Source organism: Coregonus lavaretus (assembly GCF_964263955.1).
Source record: "Coregonus lavaretus genome assembly, contig: HAP1_SCAFFOLD_366, whole genome shotgun sequence".
NCBI lineage: Eukaryota > Metazoa > Chordata > Actinopteri > Salmoniformes > Salmonidae > Coregonus > Coregonus lavaretus.
Genome location: NW_028165998.1, coordinates 165717 through 186288, shown reverse-complemented (window position 1 = coordinate 186288; position 20572 = coordinate 165717). Strand labels below are relative to the sequence as shown.

Genomic DNA, 20572 nt, shown 5'->3' with positions numbered 1-20572 from the left:
GATACAGTCTCACTACAGCACACTGGCAAAAACTGCTCTGATAAACGTTAGGTGATACAGTCTCACTACAGCCCACTGGCAAATAGTGCTCTGCTAGATGTTAGGTGGTACAGTCTCACTACAGTTCACTGGCAAAAAGTGCTCTGCTAGACGTTAGGTGATACTGTCTCACTACAGGCCACTGGCAGAAAGTGCTCTGCTAGTCGTTAGGTGGTACAGTTTCACTACAGTCCCACTGGCAAAAAGTGCTCTGCTAGACATTAGGTGATACAGTCTCACTACAGCACACTGGCAAAAACTGCTCTGATAAACGTTAGGTGATACAATCTCACTGCAGGCCCACTGGCCAATAGTGCTCTGCTAGACTTTAGGTGATACAGTCTCACTGCAGCCCACTGGCAAATAGTGCTCTGCTAGACATTTGGTGATACAGTCTTACTACAGCCCACTTGCAAAACGTTATCTGCTAGACTTTAGGTGATACAGTCTCAATGCAGGCCACTGGCAAAAAGTGCTCTGCTAGACGTTAGGTGATACAGTCTCACTTCAGATCACTGGCAAATAGTGCTCTGATAGAAGTTAGGTGATACAGTCTCACCACAGCCCACTGGCAAATAGTGCTCTGGTAGACGTTAGGTGATACAGTCTCACTACAGCCCACTGGCAAATACTGCTCTGCTATACGTTAGGTGATACAGTCTCACTACAGCACACTGGCAAAAACTGCTCTGATAAACGTTAGGTGATACAGTCTCACTTCAGATCACTGGCAAATAGTGCTCTGCTAGACTTTAGGTGATACAGTCTCAATGCAGCCCACTGGCAAAAAGTGCTCTGCTAGACGTTAGGTGATACAGTCTCACTTCAGATCACTGGCAAATAGTGCTCTGCTAGACTTTAGGTGATACAGTCTCACTGCAGCCCACTGGCAAATAGTGCTCTGCTAGACATTAGGTGATACAGTCTCACTACAGCCCACTGGCAAAAAGTTATCTGCTAGACGTTAGGTGATACAGTCTCAATGCAGGCCACTGGCAAAAAGTGCTCTGATAGACGTTAGGTGATACAGTCTCACCACAGCCCACTGGCAAATAGTGCTCTGGTAGACGTTAGGTGATACAGTCTCACTACAGCCCACTGGCAAATACTGCTCTGCTATACGTTAGGTGATACAGTCTCACTACAGCACACTGGCAAAAACTGCTCTGATAAACGTTAGGTGATACAGTCTAACTGCAGGCCCACTGGCAAATATACTCTGGTAGACGTTAGGTGATACTGTCTCACTACAGCCCACTGGCAAATAGTTCTCTGCTAAACGTTAGGTGATAAGGTGTCACTTCAGATCACAGGCAAATAGTGCTCTGCTAGACGTTAGGTGATACAGTCTCACTTCAGATCACTGGCAAATAGTGCTCTGCTAGACTTTAGGTGATACAGTCTCACTGAAGCCCACTGGCAAATACTGCTCTGCTATATGTTAGGTGATACAGTCTCACTACAGCACACTGGCAAAAACTGCTCTGATAAACATTAGGTGATACAGTCTCACTGCAGGCCCACTGGCAAATAGTGCTCTGCTAGATAATAATAATAATAATAATAAGCCATTTAGCAGACGCTTTTATCCAAAGCGATTTACAGTCATGCGTGCATACATTTTTGTGTATGAGTGGTCCCGGGGATCGAACCCACTACCTTGGCGTTACAAGCACCGTGCTCTACCAGCTGAGCTACAGAGGACCACATTAAGATACAGATTAAATAAGTTATGAACTTCGCAGGGTGATGAAAGCTTGATGCTCTTTTAAAAAATATATTCTCCCTCTTATCTATCATAATCTCATCATGTAGACCAGGATTTTCCCAAACTCGGTCCCGGGGCCCCCCCTGGGTGCACGTTCCGGTCCCTACCCCAGCACCACACAGCTGACTCAAACAACCAAAGCTTGACGATGAGTTGGTTATTTTAAATCAGCTGTGTCGTGCTGGGGCAAAAACCATAACGTGCACCCAGGGGAGGGCCCCGGGGCAGAGCCTGGGAAACCCTTATGAAGACTAGTCTACCCGCACAGCATCTGCGAGCTGTTAGCTATGTTAGCATGTGCCATGACCAAAGTAGGCACATTTGCTATTTAACACAACGGTAGAGTTGAAAATGCAATGGAAACACATCGAACTTTAGATTCTTATTTTGGTACAATAATTTTTAGGCGAAAAAGTACATTTTGTGTGCACTAGTACGTCATCACGCACTGATTTTTACTCGCAACAAGTCAGTTTGGTGGAAACCCACCAGAGGTGGGACATTTTTCATATTTTCTTAATGCGAATATTCAAAAATCTACATAAAATCTGACGCCAATTGGATGGAATCCTAACCAGTAAGGTACTTAATTGTTACCAAGAAATGATTTGATATTGAGATAAAAATGGCTGTTTTGGACCTTTAAAAAGTAACAGCTCTTTGTATATAGGGCCCAATCCTAACTTGACATACACACAAATACAATTTTGCATAAGTCATGCAATGATGCATCAAATGTATGCAAGAATTCAGGTGCATATTCAGGTGCAGATAAGTTAGAATCCGGTCTGTTGTATTTAGTCGGGGGTCCCACCTTAGGGCATACAGTTGTGTTATTACTTGTTATAAGCATGCAACAGGCCTTATAATGCTTTATAGTGTTTAGTACAGGGTCCCATGTTAGGTGGTACAGTCTCACTACAGTTCACTGGCAAAAAGTGCTCTGCTAGACGTTAGGTGATACTGTCTCACTACAGGCCACTGGCAGAAAGTGCTCTGCTAGTCGTTAGGTGGTACAGTTTCACTACAGTCCCACTGGCAAAAAGTGCTCTGCTAGACATTAGGTGATACAGTCTCACTACAGCACACTGGCAAAAACTGCTCTGATAAACGTTAGGTGATACAGTCTCACTGCAGGCCCACTGGCCAATAGTGCTCTGCTAGAAGTCAGGTGATACAGTCCCATTACAGCTCACTGGTGTCAAGGTAGATGTAGGTGGGTGTGGTGGTGGAATCAGGCGCAGGACGCAGAACGTTAGTCCAACAGACTTTAGTAGATGCACACAAAAACAAACACGAATAAATGCCCTGAGGCGAAAACTCCGCACGTAGGCGAAAATAACGGGCGCACTCACAGGTGCGACAAAACACTCCAAACAATGTGGAGAAATAGCTCAACCGAGCAAACAGTAGAATACCAGCCTACCGGCACGACAGTAAAACAATAACACACAACACTAGACAAACACAACGAGAACTTATAGGACACTAATACACTAAACGATAACAGGTGTAACAACAATCAGACAAAAGCAAACGAACATAGAAACATGCAACGGTGGCAGCTATTATTCCGGAGACGACGAACGCCGAAGCCTGCCCGAGCAAGGAAGAGAGGCAGCCTCGGCCGAAACCGTGACAGTACCCCCCCCTTGACGCGCGGCTCCAGACGTGCGCCGACTCCGGCCTCGGGGACGACCAGGAGGACGCGGAGCAGGGTGCGTCGGGTGCCCACGATGGAATTCCGTCAGGAGAGACGGGTCCAAAATGTCTCTCCTCGGCACCCAGCACCGTTCCTCCGGGCCGTACCCCTCCCACTCCACTAGATATTGATGGACCGCACGGAGTACGCCGGTGCCCCCTCGATGTCCAATGGGGGCGGAGGAGTCTCCCTGATCTCACTTTCTTGGAGTGGGCCAGCTACCACCGGCCTGAGAAGAGACACATGGAACGAGGGGTTGATACTTTTATACTCAACAGGTAGTTGTAATTTGTAACACACCTCGTTCAACCTTCTCAGGACTTTAAATGGCCCTACAAACCGCCGACCCAGTTTCCGACAGGGCAGGCGGAGGGGCAGGTTTCTGGTAGAGAGCCAGACTCGATCACCAGGTGCGTACACCGGTCCCTCACTGCGGTGGAGATCGGCGCTCGCCTTATGACGACGGAGGGCCCGCTGCAGGTGGACGTGTGCAGCGTTCCATGTCTCCTCCGAGCGCCGCACCCACTCATCCACCGCAGGAGCCTCGATCTGGCTCTGCTGCCAAGGTGCCAGAACCGGCTGGTAACCCAACACACATTGGAAAGGGGTTAGGTTAGTGGAGGAATGGCGTAGGGAATTCTGGGCCATTTCGGCCCAGGGAACGTACCTGGCCCACTCCTCCGGCCGGTCCTGGCAGTATGTTCTAAGAAACCTACCCACATCCTGGTTCACACGTTCCACCTGCCCATTACTCTCCGGGTGGTAACCCGAGGTGAGGCTCACCGAGACCCCCAACCGCTCCATAAAAGCTCTCCAGACTCTGGAGGTAAATTGGGGACCCCGATCAGACACAATATCCTCGGGTACCCCGTAGTGCCGGAACACATGGGTGAATAGTGCTTCGGCGGTTTGCAGGGCAGTAGGAAGGCCCGGCATAGGGAGCAAACGACAGGCCTTAGAAAACCGGTCCACAACGACCAGTATAGTGGTATTCCCCTGTGAAGGAGGAAGGTCAGTGAGGAAATCCACCGAGAGGTGAGACCATGGTCGTTGTGGAACGGGCAGGGGTAGTAACTTACCCCTAGGCAGATGTCTAGGCGCCTTACACTGGGCGCACACCGAGCAGGAGGAAACATAAACCCTCACATCCCTCGCCAACGTGGGCCACCAGTACTTGGCACTAAGACAGTGCACTGTCCGGCCGATACCAGGGTGTCCAGAGGAGGGTGACGTGTGAGCCCAATAGATCAATCGATCCCGAACCTCGAGCGGAACGTACTTCCGACCCTCCGGGCATTGAGGTGGACTAGGGTCGGTGCGTAACGCCCGCTCGAGTTCAGCATCGACCTCCCACACTACCGGTGCCACCAGACAAGACTCCGGCAGTATGGGAGTGGGCTCCACGGACCTCTCCTCCGTGTCATACTGCCGAGACAGTGCGTCTGCCTTACCGTTCTGTGACCCAGGGATGTACGTGATCTTAAATGTGAACCGGGTCAAAAACATATTCCACCTCGCCTGGCGAGGGTTCAGCCTCCTCGCTGCCCGGATGTACTCCAGGTTACGGTGGTCCGTCAAAATGAGGAAAGGGTGTTGAGCCCCCTCAAGCCAGTGCCTCCACACCTTTAGGGCCTGTACCACGGCTAACAGCTCCCTGTCCCCTACGTCATAGTTTCGCTCCGCCGGACTGAGCTTCTTGGAATAAAAAGCACAGGGGCGGAGTTTAGGTGGCGCGCCGGACCGTTGCGAAAGCACGGCTCCTACACCGGCCTCTGACGCGTCCACCTCTACCTGAAATGGCAAAGAGGGATCCGGATGCGCCAGCACCGGGGCCGAGGTAAACAGGTCCTTCAGCCTCCCAAACGCCCTGTCCGCCTCGGCTGACCACTGCAGACGCACCGGACCCCCCTTCAAAAGAGACGTTATGGGAGCTGCCACCTGTCCAAAACCCCGGATAAACCTCCGGTAGTAATTCGCAAACCCCAAAAACTGCTGCACCTCCTTCACAGTGGTTGGCGTTTGCCAATTACGCTCGGCTGACACCCGGTCTACCTCCATCTTCACCCCTGATGCAGACAACTGATAACCCAAAAAGGAGACCGACTCCTGGAAGAACAGACACTTCTCTGCCTTGACATACAGGTCGTGCTCCAACAGCCTCCGCAACACTCGGCGCACCAGGGCCACATGCTCGACTCGGGTAGGCGAGTACACGAGAATGTCATCTATGTACACGACCACCCCCTGCCCCTGCATGTCCCTGAAGATCTCATCCACGAATGATTGGAAAACTGAAGGAGCGTTCATCAACCCGTATGGCATGACAAGATACTCGTAATGGCCCGAGGTGGTACTAAAGGCTGTCTTCCATTCATCGCCCCCCCTAATGCGCACCAAGTTGTACGTGCTCCTGAGATCTAATTTAGTGAAGAAACGCGCCCCGTGCAATGACTCCGTCATGGTCGCAATCAGCGGGAGTGGATAACTGTACTTCACCGTGATCTGATTGAGACCACGGTAGTCAATGCACGGGCGTAACCCCCCATCCTTTTTCTTCACAAAAAAGAAACTCGTGGACGCAGGGGAAGTGGAGGGCCGTATGTATCCTTGTCTCAGAGATTCCTCTATGTAAGTCTCCATAGCTCTCTTCTCCTCCTGAGACAGAGGATACACATGGCTCCGTGGGAGCGCAACTCCTGCCTGGAGGTCTATCGCACAATCTCCCTGCCTATGGGGAGGCAACTGCGTCGCCCTCGACTTACTGAACACAATAGCCAAATCCCCATACTCAGGGGGAACGTGCAATGCGGGCACCTGGTTTGGACTCTCCACAGAGGTAGCCCCTACGGCAACGCCTAAACATCGACCCACACACTGGGCAGACCACTCCATCAGAGCCCTCTCCTGCCACGAAATAGATGGGTTATGGGTACTCAACCAGGGCATGCCCAGCACCACCGGATACGCAGGCGAGTCGATCAGAAATAGCTGGATCATCTCCTGATGACCCCCCTGCGCACACATCCTAAGTGGCGCCGTGACCTCCCTGATCAAGCCCGCACCCAACGGACGGCTATCTAGGGCATGAACGGGGAAGGGGACGTCAACAGGGAGAAGGGGAATCCCTAAGGCTAAACAAAATTTCTTATCAACAAAATTCCCAGCCGCGCCTGAATCTACCAGCGCCTTATGCTGGGAATAAGGTGCTACCTGTGGAAAACGCACAGGCATACAGAAGTGTGCAACAGAGAGCTCTGGGTGAGTGGGGCGCCTACTCACCTGGAAGGACTCCCCAGTGCGGGACCTGTCGTCTTCCCCCCTCGGAGGCCATCCCCAGCACCTAGCCGCGGTGTGTCCTCCCCGACCACAGTTGGTGCAGGAGATGGACCCCCTCGTCATCCGACCCCTCCTCTCTCTAGCGCCAGCGCCCCCGAGCTCCATGGGGCACGGCTCGGAGGCGCTGGAGGGTGAAATGGACGGACCCCCCTCGGGACGTCCGCGGGTAGCTAGCAGGGTATCCAGCCTGATGGACATGTCGACCAACTGGTCGAACGAGAGGCTGGTGTCCCTACAGGCCAGCTCCCTACGGACGTCCTCACGTAGACTACATCGGTAGTGATCGATGAGGGCCCGCTCATTCCACCCTGCATCCGCCGCTAGAGTACGGAATTCTAAGGCGAACTCCTGGGCACTCCTCTTCCCCTGCCGGAGGCAGAACAGACGCTCCCCCGCCGTTTTCCCCTCCGGGGGATGGTCAAACACCGCCCTGAAGCGGCGGGAGAACTCGTCGTAGGTGATGGTGGTAGCGTCGATTCTCCTCCACTCTGCGTTGGCCCATTCCAACGCCTTACCGGAAAGGCAGGAGATCAGGGCGGACACGCTCTTGTGTCCCGAGGGCGCCGGGTGCACGGTGGCCAGGTAAAGCTCCACCTGGAGAAGGAATCCCTGACACCCGGCAGCGGTCCCATCGTAGGCCCTCGGGAGCGAGAGTCGAACTCCTCTGGGTTCCGGAGCGGGAATGGGCTGACTTGCCGATGGTGCGGGCAGGGAGGATGGTGGTGGAGGTGTCCCTCGGGTCTCCCAGCCTCGGATGGTGGTGATCACCTCCTGCAGTGCGGACCCCATCCGCAGGATCTGGTCATTCTGCTCGCGGACCCGGTCCTCCAGCGTCGCCTGTGCTGCTGCGGCTCCTGCTGATTCCATTCTTGAGGTGTGTTATTCTGTCAAGGTAGATGTAGGTGGGTGTGGTGGTGGAATCAGGCGCAGGACGCAGAACGTTAGTCCAACAGACTTTAGTAGATGCACACAAAAACAAACACGAATAAATGCCCTGAGGCGAAAACTCAGCACGTAGGCGAAAATAACGGGCGCACTCACAGGTGCGACAAAACACTCCAAACAATGTGGAGAAATAGCTCAACCGAGCAAACAGTAGAATACCAGCCTACCGGCATGACAGTAAAACAATAAAACACAACACTAGACAAACACAACGAGAACTTATAGGACACTAATACACTAAACGATAACAGGTGTAACAACAATCAGACAAAAGCAAACGAACATAGAAACATGCAACGGTGGCAGCTAGTATTCCGGAGACGACGAACGCCGAAGCCTGCCCGAGCAAGGAAGAGAGGCAGCCTCGGCCGAAACCGTGACAACTGGCAAATAGTACTCTGCTAAACATTAGGTGATAAGGTCTCACTTCAGCCCACTGGCAAAAAGTGCTCTGCTAGACGTCAGGTGATACAGTCTCACTACAGCCCACTGGCAAATAGTGCTCTGCTAGACATTAGGTGATACAGTCTCACTGCAGGCCCACTGGCAAATAGTGCTCTGCTAGAAGTTAGGTGATACAGTCTCACTACAGCCCACTGGCAAATAGTACTCTGCTAGACGTTAGGTGATACAGTCTCACTACAGCACACTGGCAAAAACTGCTCTGATAAACGTTAGGTGATACAGTCTCACTGCAGGCCCACTGGCAAATAGTGCTCTGCTAGACGTTAAGTGATACAGTCTCACTACAGGCCACTGGCAGAAAGTGCTCTGCTAGACGTCAGGTGATACAGTCTCACTACAGCCCACTGGCAAATAGTGCTCTGCTAGACGTTAGGTGATACAGTCTCACTACAGCCCACTGGCAAATAGTGCTCTGCTAGACGTTAGGTGATAAAGTCTCACTTCAGTCCAATGGCAAAAAGAACTCTGCTAGAAGTTAGGTGATACAGTCTCACTACAGCCCATTGGCAAATAGTACTCTGCTAGACGTTAGGTGATACAGTCTCACTACAGCACACTGGCAAAAACTGCTCTGATAAACGTTAGGTGATACAGTCTCACTGCAGGCCCACTGGCAAATAGTGCTCTGCTAGACGTTAGGTGATACAGTCTCACTTCAGATCACTGGCAAATAGTGCTCTGCTAGACTTTAGGTGATACAGTCTCACTGCAGCCCACTGGCAAATAGTGCTCTGCTAGACATTAGGTGATACAGTCTCACTACAGCCCACTGGCAAATAGTGCTCTGCTAGACGTTAGGTGATACAGTCCCATTACAGCCCACTGGCAAATAGTACTCTGCTAGACGTTCGGTGATACAGTCTCACTACAGCCCACTGGCAAGTAGTGCTCTGCTAGACGTTAGGTGATACAGTCTCACTTTAGATCACAGGCAAATAGTGCTCTGCTAGACGTTAGGTGATACAGTCTCACTACAGCCCACTGGCAAATAGTGCTCTGCTAGACGTTAGGTGATACAGTCCCATTACAGCCCACTGGCAAGTAGTGCTCTGCTAGACGTTAGGTGATACAGTCTCACTTTAGATCACAGGCAAATAGTGCTCTGCTAGACGTTAGGTGATACAGTCTCATTACAGCCCACTGGCAAATAGTGCTCTGCTAGACGTTAGGTGATACAGTCTCACTACAGCCCACTGGCAAATAGTGCTCTGCTAGACGTTAGGTGATACTGTCTCACTACAGCCCACTGGCAAATAGTGCTCTGCTAGACGTTAAGTGATACAGTCTCACTACAGGCCACTGGCAGAAAGTGCTCTGCTAGACGTTAGGTGATACTGTCTCACTATAGGCCACAGGCAGAAAGTGCTCTGCTAGACGTTAGGTGGTACAGTTTCACTACAGTCCCACTGGCAAAAAGTGCTCTGCTAGACGTCAGGTGATACAGTCTCACTACAGCCCACTGGCAAATAGTGCTCTGCTAGACGTTAGGTGATACAGTCTCACTACAGCCCACTGGCAAATAGTGCTCTGCTAGACGTTAGGTGATAAAGTCTCACTTCAGTCCAATGGCAAAAAGAACTCTGCAAGACGTTAGGTGATACAATGTCACTGCAGGCACACTGGCAAATAGTGCTCTGGTAGACGTTAGGTGATACAGTCTCACTTCAGATCACTGGCAAATAGTGCTCTGCTAGACTTTAGGTGATACAGTCTCACTGCAGCCCACTGGCAAATAGTGCTCTGCTAGACATTAGGTGATACAGTCTCACTACAGCCCACTGGCAAATAGTGCTCTGCTAGACATTAGGTGATACAGTCTCACTACAGCCCACTGGCAAATAGTGCTCTGCTAGATGTTAGGTGATACAGTCTCACTACAGCTCACTGGCAAATAGTGCTCTGCTAGATGTTAGGTGATACAGTCTCACTACAGCCCACTGGCAAATAGTGCTCTGCTAGACTTTAGGTGATACAGTCTCACTACAGCCCACTGGCAAATAGTGCTCTGCTAGAAGTTAGGTGACACAGTCTCACTACAGCCCACTGGCAAATAGTGCTCTGCTACACGTTAGGTGATACAGTCTCACCACAGCCCACTGGCAAAAAGTGCTCTGCTAGACATTAAGTGATACAGTCTCACTACAGCCCACTGGCAAATAGTGCTCTGCTAGATGTTAGGTGATACAGTCTCACTTCAGATCACTGGCAAATAGTGCTCTGCTAGATGTTAGGTGATACAGTCTCACTACAGCCCACTGGCAAATAGTGCTCTGCTAAACGTTAGGTGATAAATTCTCACTTCAGCCCACTGGCAAACAGTGCTCTGCTAGAAGTTAGGTGACACAGTCTCACTACAGCCCACTGGCAAATAGTGCTCTGCTAGACGTTAGGTGATACAGTCTCACTACAGCCCACTGGCAAATAGTGCTCTGCTAGACGTTAGGTGATACAGTCTCACTACAGCCCACTGGCAAATAGTGCTCTGCTAGACGTTAGGTGATACAGTCTCACTACAGTCCACTGGCAAATAGTGCTCTGCTAGAAGTTAGGTGATACAGTCTCACTACAGCCCACTGGCAAATAGTGCTCTGCTAGACGTTAGGTGATACAGTCTCACTACAGTCCACTGGCAAATAGTGCTCTGCTAGACGTTAGGTGATACAGTCTCACTACAGTCCGCTGGCAAATAGTGCTCTGCTAGAAGTTAGGTGATACAGTCTCACTACAGCCCACTGGCAAATAGTGCTCTGCTAGACGTTAGGTGATACAGTCTCACTACAGTCCGCTGGCAAATAGTGCTCTGCTAGAAGTTAGGTGATACAGTCTCACTACAGCCCACTGGCAAATAGTGCTCTGCTAGACGTTAGATTATACAGTCTCACTACAGTCCACTGGCAAATAGTGCTCTGCTAGACGTTAGTTGATACAGTCTCACTACAGTCCACTGGCAAATAGTGCTCTGCTAGAAGTTAGGTGATACAGTCTCACTACAGTCCACTGGCAAATAGTGCTCTGCTAGAAGTTAGGTGATACAGTCTCACTACAGCCCACTGGCAAATAGTGCTCTGCTAGAAGTTAGGTGCTACAGTCTCACTACAGTCCACTGGCAAATAGTGCTCTGCTAGATGTTAGGTGATACAGTCTCACTACAGCCCACTGGCAAATAGTGCTCTGCTAGAAGTTAGGTGATACAGTCTCACTACAGCCCACTGGCAAATAGTGCTCTGCTAGATGTTAGGTGATACAGTCTCACTACAGTCCACTGGCAAATAGTGCTCTGCTAGATGTTAGGTGATACAGTCTCACTACAGTCCACTGGCAAATAGTGCTCTGCTAGAAGTTAGGTGATACAGTCTCATTACAGCCCACTGGCAAATAGTGCTCTGCTAGATGTTAGGTGATACAGTCTCACTACAGTCCACTGGCAAATAGTGCTCTGCTAGAAGTTAGGTGATACAGTCTCACTACAGCCCACTGGCAAATAGTGCTCTGCTAGATGTTAGGTGATACAGTCTCACTACAGTCCACTGGCAAATAGTGCTCTGCTAGAAGTTAGGTGATACAGTCTCACTACAGCCCACTGGCAAATAGTGCTCTGCTAGATGTTAGGTGATACAGTCTCACTACAGTCCACTGGCAAATAGTGCTCTGCTAGAAGTTAGGTGATACAGTCTCACTACAGCCCACTGGCAAATAGTGCTCTGCTAGATGTTAGGTGATACAGTCTCACTACAGTCCACTGGCAAATAGTGCTCTGCTAGAAGTTAGGTGATACAGTCTCACTACAGCCCACTGGCAAATAGTGCTCTGCTAGATGTTAGGTGATACAGTCTCACTACAGTCCACTGGCAAATAGTGCTCTGCTAGAAGTTAGGTGATACAGTCTCACTACAGCCCACTGGCAAATAGTGCTCTGCTAGATGTTAGGTGATACAGTCTCACTACAGTCCACTGGCAAATAGTGCTCTGCTAGAAGTTAGGTGATACAGTCTCACTACAGCCCACTGGCAAATAGTGCTCTGCTAGATGTTAGGTGATACAGTCTCACTACAGTCCACTGGCAAATAGTGCTCTGCTAGAAGTTAGGTGATACAGTCTCACTACAGCCCACTGGCAAATAGTGCTCTGCTAGATGTTAGGTGATACCCTGAGCCATGGCTCTGGTGATACCCATGGTGTGACACCCCGAGCCCAGATTACTTCAAATGTTGAGGGATCAGAGGGTGTGGTTGTGGTTATTGGTGTATATGCATTTAGAGTGACTATTTAGAGAGACTATTTAGTGACTATACTCTAGAGTGTAGTGGGTTTAATGCATATAAACCTTAGATCCCTCCTCTCTCATGTAGTGATTCACAGCACAGTGTAGTTGTTTACTGGAGTTATGATTTCCAAGGCAATGCTTGATGTGGTCAAACATGTTAAGAACTTAAGGTCACTTGTGGACTCTGGCTCTCATTTCTGAATACACTAAACATAAAGCTCACACGTACACACACATGCTTGCGCGGTCCTGTGTTAAATGAAGCGCTGTTAGTGTACAATAACAGGCTGTCTGTCTGAGGGTTACCATGTATCAATCGTTTACATAATGCAATGTCAATAAACTGAGAGAGCGAGAGAGAAAGAGAGCGAGGTGGGAGGTAGGAGCTCTGTATATTTTTGCTGTACAGTATGAGATTAGTGCCTCCAGTGCTTTTGTAGTTGGTTGGGTTTGAATACGCTACCCCCATATTTACTGAACCTAATATACTGTATATCAACAACCTTCACAAACCTCTGATAACATTGTTAAATAAATGTCAGATTCAAGCAACAACAGTGAGTAATTGAACAAAACGCCTACTCAACTTATCATACATAGTCAATTCAATGTAACACTTCCTTTAATATCTCAGGATATCACACGTTGATTGACACTTCAAGGTTACAATGGAACTGCAAACAGCAGTTCATCAAAACACAACTTGTTATGCGAACCAGGCATAAAGTTTTAACCATTTTCTGTTTTGCTTTGATCTCTTGGAGAGCCTCAAAGTTTGCAGAGTATTAATAGCACAACCATATTGTTCTTCTAGGTGAGAGCCTGACAGTGATCATATTGATCTTCTAGATGAGAGCCTGACAGTGATCATATTGATCTTCTAGGTGAGAGCCTGACAGTGATCATATTGATATTCTAGATGAGAGCCTGACAGTGATCATATTGATCTTCTAGGTGAGAGCCTGACAGTGATCATATTGATCTTCTAGGTGAGAGCCTGACAGTGATCATATTGATATTCTAGGTGAGAGCCTGACAGTGATCATATTGATCTTCTAGGTGAGAGCCTGACAGTGATCATATTGATATTCTAGGTGAGAGCCTGACAGTGATCATATTGATCTTCTAGGTGAGAGCCTGACAGTGATCATATTGATATTCTAGGTGAGAGCCTGACAGTGATCATATTGATCTTCTAGGTGAGAGCCTGACAGTGATCATATTGATCTTCTAGATGAGAGCCTGACAGTGATCATATTGATCTAGGTGAGAGCCTGACAGTGATCATATTGATCTAGGTGAGAGCCTGACAGTGATCATATTGATCTTCTAGATGAGAGCCTGACAGTGATCATATTTATCTTCTAGGTGAGAGCCTGACAGTGATCATATTTATCTTCTAGGTGAGAGCCTGACAGTGATCATATTTATCTTCTAGGTGAGAGCCTGACAGTGATCATATTTATCTTCTAGGTGAGAGCCTGACAGTGATCATATTGATCTTCTAGGTGAGAGCCTGACAGTGACCCTCTATACATACATTTGTCATGCAGACTTAAATAGATTTAAATAGAATGTGTCTAAATACACATTCTATTTAAATCTATTGAGCTTGCCAAGTGAAAATACTAATTGAATCCAGGTCTGGTGTCATGATTTTGTGAAATACTTGCTTTTTACCTTGACTAAAGGGTGCCCTCCTGAGGCAGCCTTGATGGCCCCCCGACTGCCCTCTGTCTCGTAGTGGGCCCTGTGGTGGCCCCGCGGCTGCACATCCACCTTCAGCTCACACTGGCCAAACTGGCTGGGAAGGGGCCAGTCCAGAGGGGGCAGGGACGAGGTCCTGGGTGGGGGAGACAACACAGGGCTGTATTAATTAGGCAGCAAATGGAAGAAAACAGACTGAAACAGGGAGGGACTACCTGAACTTGTCCAATAAGAAATGTTTAATGTATTTATTTTAGCTACGTTTTGCTACGTTTTTCTACGGCGTGTGTGCGCTAATGAATATGACCCAGACGTTCTTTCTCATAAAAATACAGTCATTCAGATTTGGTGTTAAAAATACCATGGGGGTTGGTGTTTTGTTCTTCACCTCTAGTTAAGCTCTCCTGACCCTTTGCCTTGCTAGGATTGCTATGGTAGTACAATGTCTGCACCATACTGAGTGATCGGGGAAATGACAACACGTGTGGTTGACATGATGAAGCACGCATGTGAGTATTGATGCCGATGTGATTATGAATAACAAACCTGAAAAGGGGTGTGTTGCCAGGTCTGGGTTTGCTCCAGGTGAAGTGTGAGGGAACCGAGAGAAAAAGTTCTTCAAAAAGGCCATCCTGTTTTAGAGTAGACCCAGACTCCTCTGCAGGTGAGTCCAGGTAAGGCAAAGCAGCTCTTTGGTCTTCCAGCCCCTGCCCTGAATCTCCCTGTGCTTGCAATAGACTCATGTGAGCCTGCTGAGAGGTCCTCCTGGTCTTGGAGGGAACGTCTACCTCAGGGAAGCTGTACAGGAGGGCCCCCATGGCACCAGGGCTTCCAACCACCCAGGTATCCTCTGTCACACTGCCCCTGGGAGAGTGACCCGGTGTGGGACTGGGGGAGTGGTGTGGGGAGGGGGAGGGGGAGGCTAAGTGGACGTCTGCACTGGAGTGCCGTCTTTTCCCGCAAGGGGATGTGGGCCTTGAGCCGGACCTGGAGGTGGGACGCGGGTTCAGCCAGTTCTCATCTGTGACGCTGTTGCGCGGGGAGTGACAGGGGGACTGGCGGGGCGATTGGCGAGGGGACTGGTGGGGCGACTGGCGAGGGGACTGGCGGGGCGAGAGGGAGTGGGTGCTCATGAAGTACTGCTGCTGCCACAGCTCTACCCCGAATCCCCCTGCGGCCTGGCCCTGTGGGGAGCAGACAGGGGAGGCCAGGGGAGAGGCCAGCGGGGAGCCCAGGGTGAAGCGGGCGGCCGCCTCGTTTAGCTCAGCCTCCACGTCGTCGTACACGTGGGAGAAGGACTCGCAGGAAGACATGTCAGACAGCCAGCTCCTGGAAGACAGGCTGCTGCAGGGGCTGAGGTTCAGGGAAGATGAGTCCCTGTAACAAGGGTCCAGGGACAGGTAGAGGTGGTCCCTGGATGAGGAACGCTCACGGCTGCACTCCCCCCCGCCGTCTGCCCCGCTGATGAGCACGGCATCCTGGCTGGAGCCCAGCTCTTGGTGACTGTGACTGATGGATGTGATCTGGATGCTTGGGCAGTCGAACGCCTTGGGGTGGTGTCCCATGGGACTATATCTGGAACTGTGAACTTCATAGCTGGAGCTGGGGTGGTAGTTACCATGGGCCTGCAGAGGAGCCTGGTTAGAGACAGCTTGATGGTGCTGGTGACTCTGTTGTACATCCTGGGACTGGCCAATAGGCTGAGTGGTGTAGTATTGCGTGCTGTCATCAGGGTCTGGACCAGCTGGGTATAGAAAGAAAGTAGGCAAATTGAGAGGGTTGTTCATTTGCAATGCAAAGTGTCTAGTCTTTAGAGCACAGCAGATTCAAACAGTGCCATTGTGCCCTGTATTACTCCAGAGTCCAGACAGAGGAACAGACAAACAAACAACAGACAAACAAATGATTATTCTCTGATCTACAGTGGCTTGCAAAAGTATTCACCCCCCTTGCCATTTTTCCTATTTTGTTGCCTTACAACATGGAATTAAAATTGATTTTGGGGGGGTTTGTATCATTTGATTTACACAACATGCCTACCACTTTGAAGATGCAAAATAATTTTTTTCTGAAACAAACAAGAAATAAGACCCCCCAAAAAAAAAGAAAACTTCAGCGTGCATAACTATTCACCCCCCCAAAGTCAATACTTTGTAGAGACACCTTTTGCAGCAATTACAGCTGCAAGTCTCTTGGGGTATGTCTCTATAAGCTTGGCACATCTAGCCACTGGGATTTTTGCCCATTCTTCAAGGCAAAACTGCTCCAGCTCCTTCAAGTTGGATGGGTTCCGTTGGTGTACAGCAATCTTTAAGTCATACCACAGATTCTCAATTGGGTTGAGGTCTGGGCTTTGACTAGGCCATTCCAATACATTTAAATGTTTCCCCTTAAACCACTCGAGTGTTGCTTTAGCAGTATGCTTAGGGTCATTGTCCTGCTGGAAGGTGAACCGCCATCCCACTCTCAAATCTCTGGTAGACAGAAACAGGTTTCCCTCAAGAATTTCCCTGTATTTAGCGCCATCCATCATTCTCCACCAATTCCTTCAATTCTGACCAGTTTCCTGCCGATGAAAAACATCCCCACAGCATGATGCTGCCACCACCATGCTTCACTGTGGGGATGGTGTTCTCGGGGTGATGAGAGGTGTTGGGTTTGCGCCAGACATAGCGTTTTCCTTGATGGCCAAAAAGCTCAACTTTCGTCTCATCTGACCAGAGTACCTTCTTCCATATGTTTGGGGAGCCTCCCACATGGCTTTTGGCGAACACCAAATGTGTTTGCTTATTTTTTTCTTTAAGCAATGGCTTTTTTCTGGCCATTCTTCAGTAAAGCCCAGCTCTGTGGAGTGTACGGCTTAAAGTGGTCCTATGGACAGATACTCCAATCTCTGCTGTGGAGCTTTGCAGCTCCTCCAGGGTTATCCTTGGTCTCTTTGTTGCCTCTCTGATTAATGCCCTCCTTGCCTGGTCCATGAGTTTTGGTGGGCGGCCCTCTCTTGGCAGGTTTGTTAATGGTGCTCTGTGGTATGTTCAAAGTTTCTGATCTTTTTTTATAACCCAAACCTGATCTGTACTTCTCCACAAATTTGTCCCTGACCTGTTTGGAGAGCTCCTTGGTCTTCATGGTGCCGCTTGCTTGGTGGTGCCCCTTGCTTAGTGGTGTTGCAAACTCTGGGGCCTTTCAGAACAGGTGTATATATACTAAGATCATGTGACACTTAGATTGCACACAGGTGGACTTTATATAACTAATTATGTGACTTCTGAAGGTATTTGGTTGCACCAGATATTATGTAGGGGCTTCATAGCAAAGGGGGTGAATACATAGGCACGCACCACTTTTCCGTTATTTATATTTTATATATATTTTTTTTTTTTTCACTTAACCAATTTGGACTATTTTGTGTGTGTCCATTACATGAAATACAAATAAAAATCCATTTAAATTGCAGGTTGTAATGCAACAAGATAGGAAAAACGCCAAGGGGGATGAATACTTTTGCAAGGCAATGTATTACTCTCTATTTTCACCTGTCCTATAACAGCCTAGATCAGTCATCCATAGGATAACCCACTGGGAAAGGTTTGTCATAAATGCCAGTGCAGAGTCTCTACCAAATGTGGGGAAGACTAGACTAGAGACTGACCTGTTTGGCAGGGGCCACTGTGGCATGGCGATATATAGATTAACAGCAGCACTCGCCAGGCTAATTCACACAATTGTATGTGCTCACAGCTGTCAACAGAGCAGAAGCAGCAGCATTAGAAGCAGCCTACTACTAATAAACCGTTTCACACAGGACACACACCCACACACACTGTTTCTCTCTGGTCTGGTCTGCACGCAAAATGCAAAGAGGGTGAAAGGTCAAATGGCTGATTGTGCCTTGATATGGAGCACATAAAACAATTGCCTTTGGCCTTGACTTATTTGCAAATGCAATGAATGTAATGAATATAAATATTATCTGATGCAACACCGGCCCGGCGGCCCCTCTGGCTGGGTGGTAGAGCGTGTTGGCGCCTGAATAAGCTGCGGGTGCCATTTACAACCGTTAGAAATAAGGAAGGAAACAGACAAGAGAAGGGCTGATGGCAAGAAGGGAGGGGGCGGCTGTCATTATGCTTTATGCTCTTCCATTTCAATAGATATCACCTTTCACTTTTCATACACCAATGTCCCTGGCATTTGACCCCTTTTGAGTACCTTTCTCCTGAAAACTGCTGCTGAAATCTTTATCTTTGTGCAAGACCAATAAAATGGCAAAACGGGCAGTTGTCAATACAATAGTATTTTATCCTACAAAGTACATAGTTATACACTGAGTATACCAAACATTAAGAACACCTTCCTAATATTGAGTTGCATCCCCCACCGCCCGCCCTCTGAATGGCACACATACACAATCCATGTCTCAATTGTCTCAAGGCTTAAAAATCCTTCTTTACCTTTCTCCTCCCCTTCATCTACACTGATTGAAGTGGATTTAAAGGTGCACTATGCAGAACTCGCTCCGCCATTTCCTGGTTGCTAAAACTCTAGTTCGCCTAATTTCAGTTTATGTAACAAAATAAGATAGTATAGTGTAGAGAATCATCGTACCATCTAAACCTCTGTGAAATATATTTTCGATAATCAAAAATATTGTATTTTCAGCTGTTTGAAGCTGGTGTACAAAACCAAAAGTAAAAGACGCAAAAACACAACTTAAGAACAGGAAGCATAGAAATAGTGCACATAGAACAGATCTACCACTTCTTACACTTGCTTTCAAGTAGAATGAAAGATCTATAACTCACATTTCTATGTGAATTTGGCCAGGTTGCCCAAAAAGTTACATATTGCCACTTTAACAAGTGACATCAATAAGGGATCATAGCTTTCACCTGGATTCACCTGGTCAGTCTATGTCATGGAAAGAGAATGTGTTCATAATGTTTTGTACACTCAGTGTATATTGAGCCACTGGGATTTTGCATGTCAGTGCTGTCCAAATTTTAACTGGACCAGGATCTGATTAGATATAATCCAATGTATCAGTGCAAGTTATAACTGTGTAATAAACTCAGTGGTGGAAAAAGTACCCAATTGTCATACTTGAGTAAAAGTAAAGATACCTTCATAGAAAATTACTAAAGTAAAAGTGAAAGTCACCCAGTAAAATACTACTTGAGTAAAAGTCTAAAAAGTATTTGATTTTAAATATACTTAAGTATCAAAAGTGAATGTAATTGCTAAAATATACTTAAGTATCAAAAGTAAAAGTAGAAATAATGTCAAATTCCTTATATTCAGCAAACCAGACAGCACAATTGTCTTGTATTTATTTTATTTATGGATAGCCAGGGGCATACCCCAACACTAAGACATAATTTACAATGAAGCATTTTGTGTTTAGTGAGTCTGCCAGAACACAGGCAGTAGGGATGACAAAGGATGTTCTCTTGATAAGTGTGTGAATTGGACCATTTCCCTGTCCTGCTAAGCATTCAAAATGTAAAGAATACTTTTGGGTGTCAGAGAAAATGTTTGGAGTAAAAAGTATACTGAAGTAAAATATAAACGCAACATGTAAAGTTTTGGTCCCATGTTTCATGAGCTGAAATAAAATATCCCAGAAATGTTCCATATGCACAAAAAGCTTATTTCTCTCAAATGTTGTGCACAAATTAGCTTACATCCCTGTTAATAATAATAATATGCCATTTAGCAGACGCTTTTATCCAAAGCGACTTACAGTCATGTGTGCATACATTTTTACGTATGGGTGGTCCCGGGGATCGAACCCACTACCCTGGCGTTACAAGCGCCATGCTCTTCCAATTGAGCTACTGTTAGTGAGCAGTACGTCCAACCGGCCTCACAACCGCAGACCACGTGTAACCACGCCAGCTCAGGACCTCCACATCCGGCTTCTTCACCTGCGAGATCATCTGAGACCAGCCACCCGGACAGCTGATGAAACTGTGGGTTTGCACAACCAAATCATTTCTGCACAAACGGTCAGAAAACGTCTCCGGGAAGCTCATCTGCATGCTCGTCGTCCTCACCAGGGTCTTGACCTGACTGCAGTTCTGCATCGTAACCGACTTCAGTGGTAAATGCTCCCCTTCGATGGCCACTGGCACGCTGGAGAAGTGTGCTCTTCATGGATGAATCCCGGTTTCAACTGTACCGGGCAGTTGGCAGATGTGTGGTGTTGTGTGGGATAGCGGTTTGCTGATGTCAACATTGTGAACATAGTGCCCCATGGGCGTGGTGGGGTTATGGTATGTGCAGGCATAAGCTACGGACAACAAACAAAATTGCATTTTATCGATGGCAATTTTAATGCACAGAG

At 48.2% G+C, this 20572-nt stretch overlaps 1 pseudogene across 1 annotated transcript in view; it reads right to left on the bottom strand.

Annotated features, from left to right (window-relative positions):
* LOC311115226 (nuclear factor of activated T-cells, cytoplasmic 3-like) overlaps window positions 1–20572 on the bottom strand; it is a 65233-nt pseudogene that overhangs the window by 37278 nt on the left and 7383 nt on the right. The window contains exons 2-3 of the transcript in view: window positions 14773–15970; window positions 14200–14362 (exon numbers count right to left, since the gene is read on the bottom strand). The product of the transcript in view is annotated as a nuclear factor of activated T-cells, cytoplasmic 3-like (transcript). The remainder of the gene's footprint in view (window positions 1–14199; window positions 14363–14772; window positions 15971–20572) is intronic.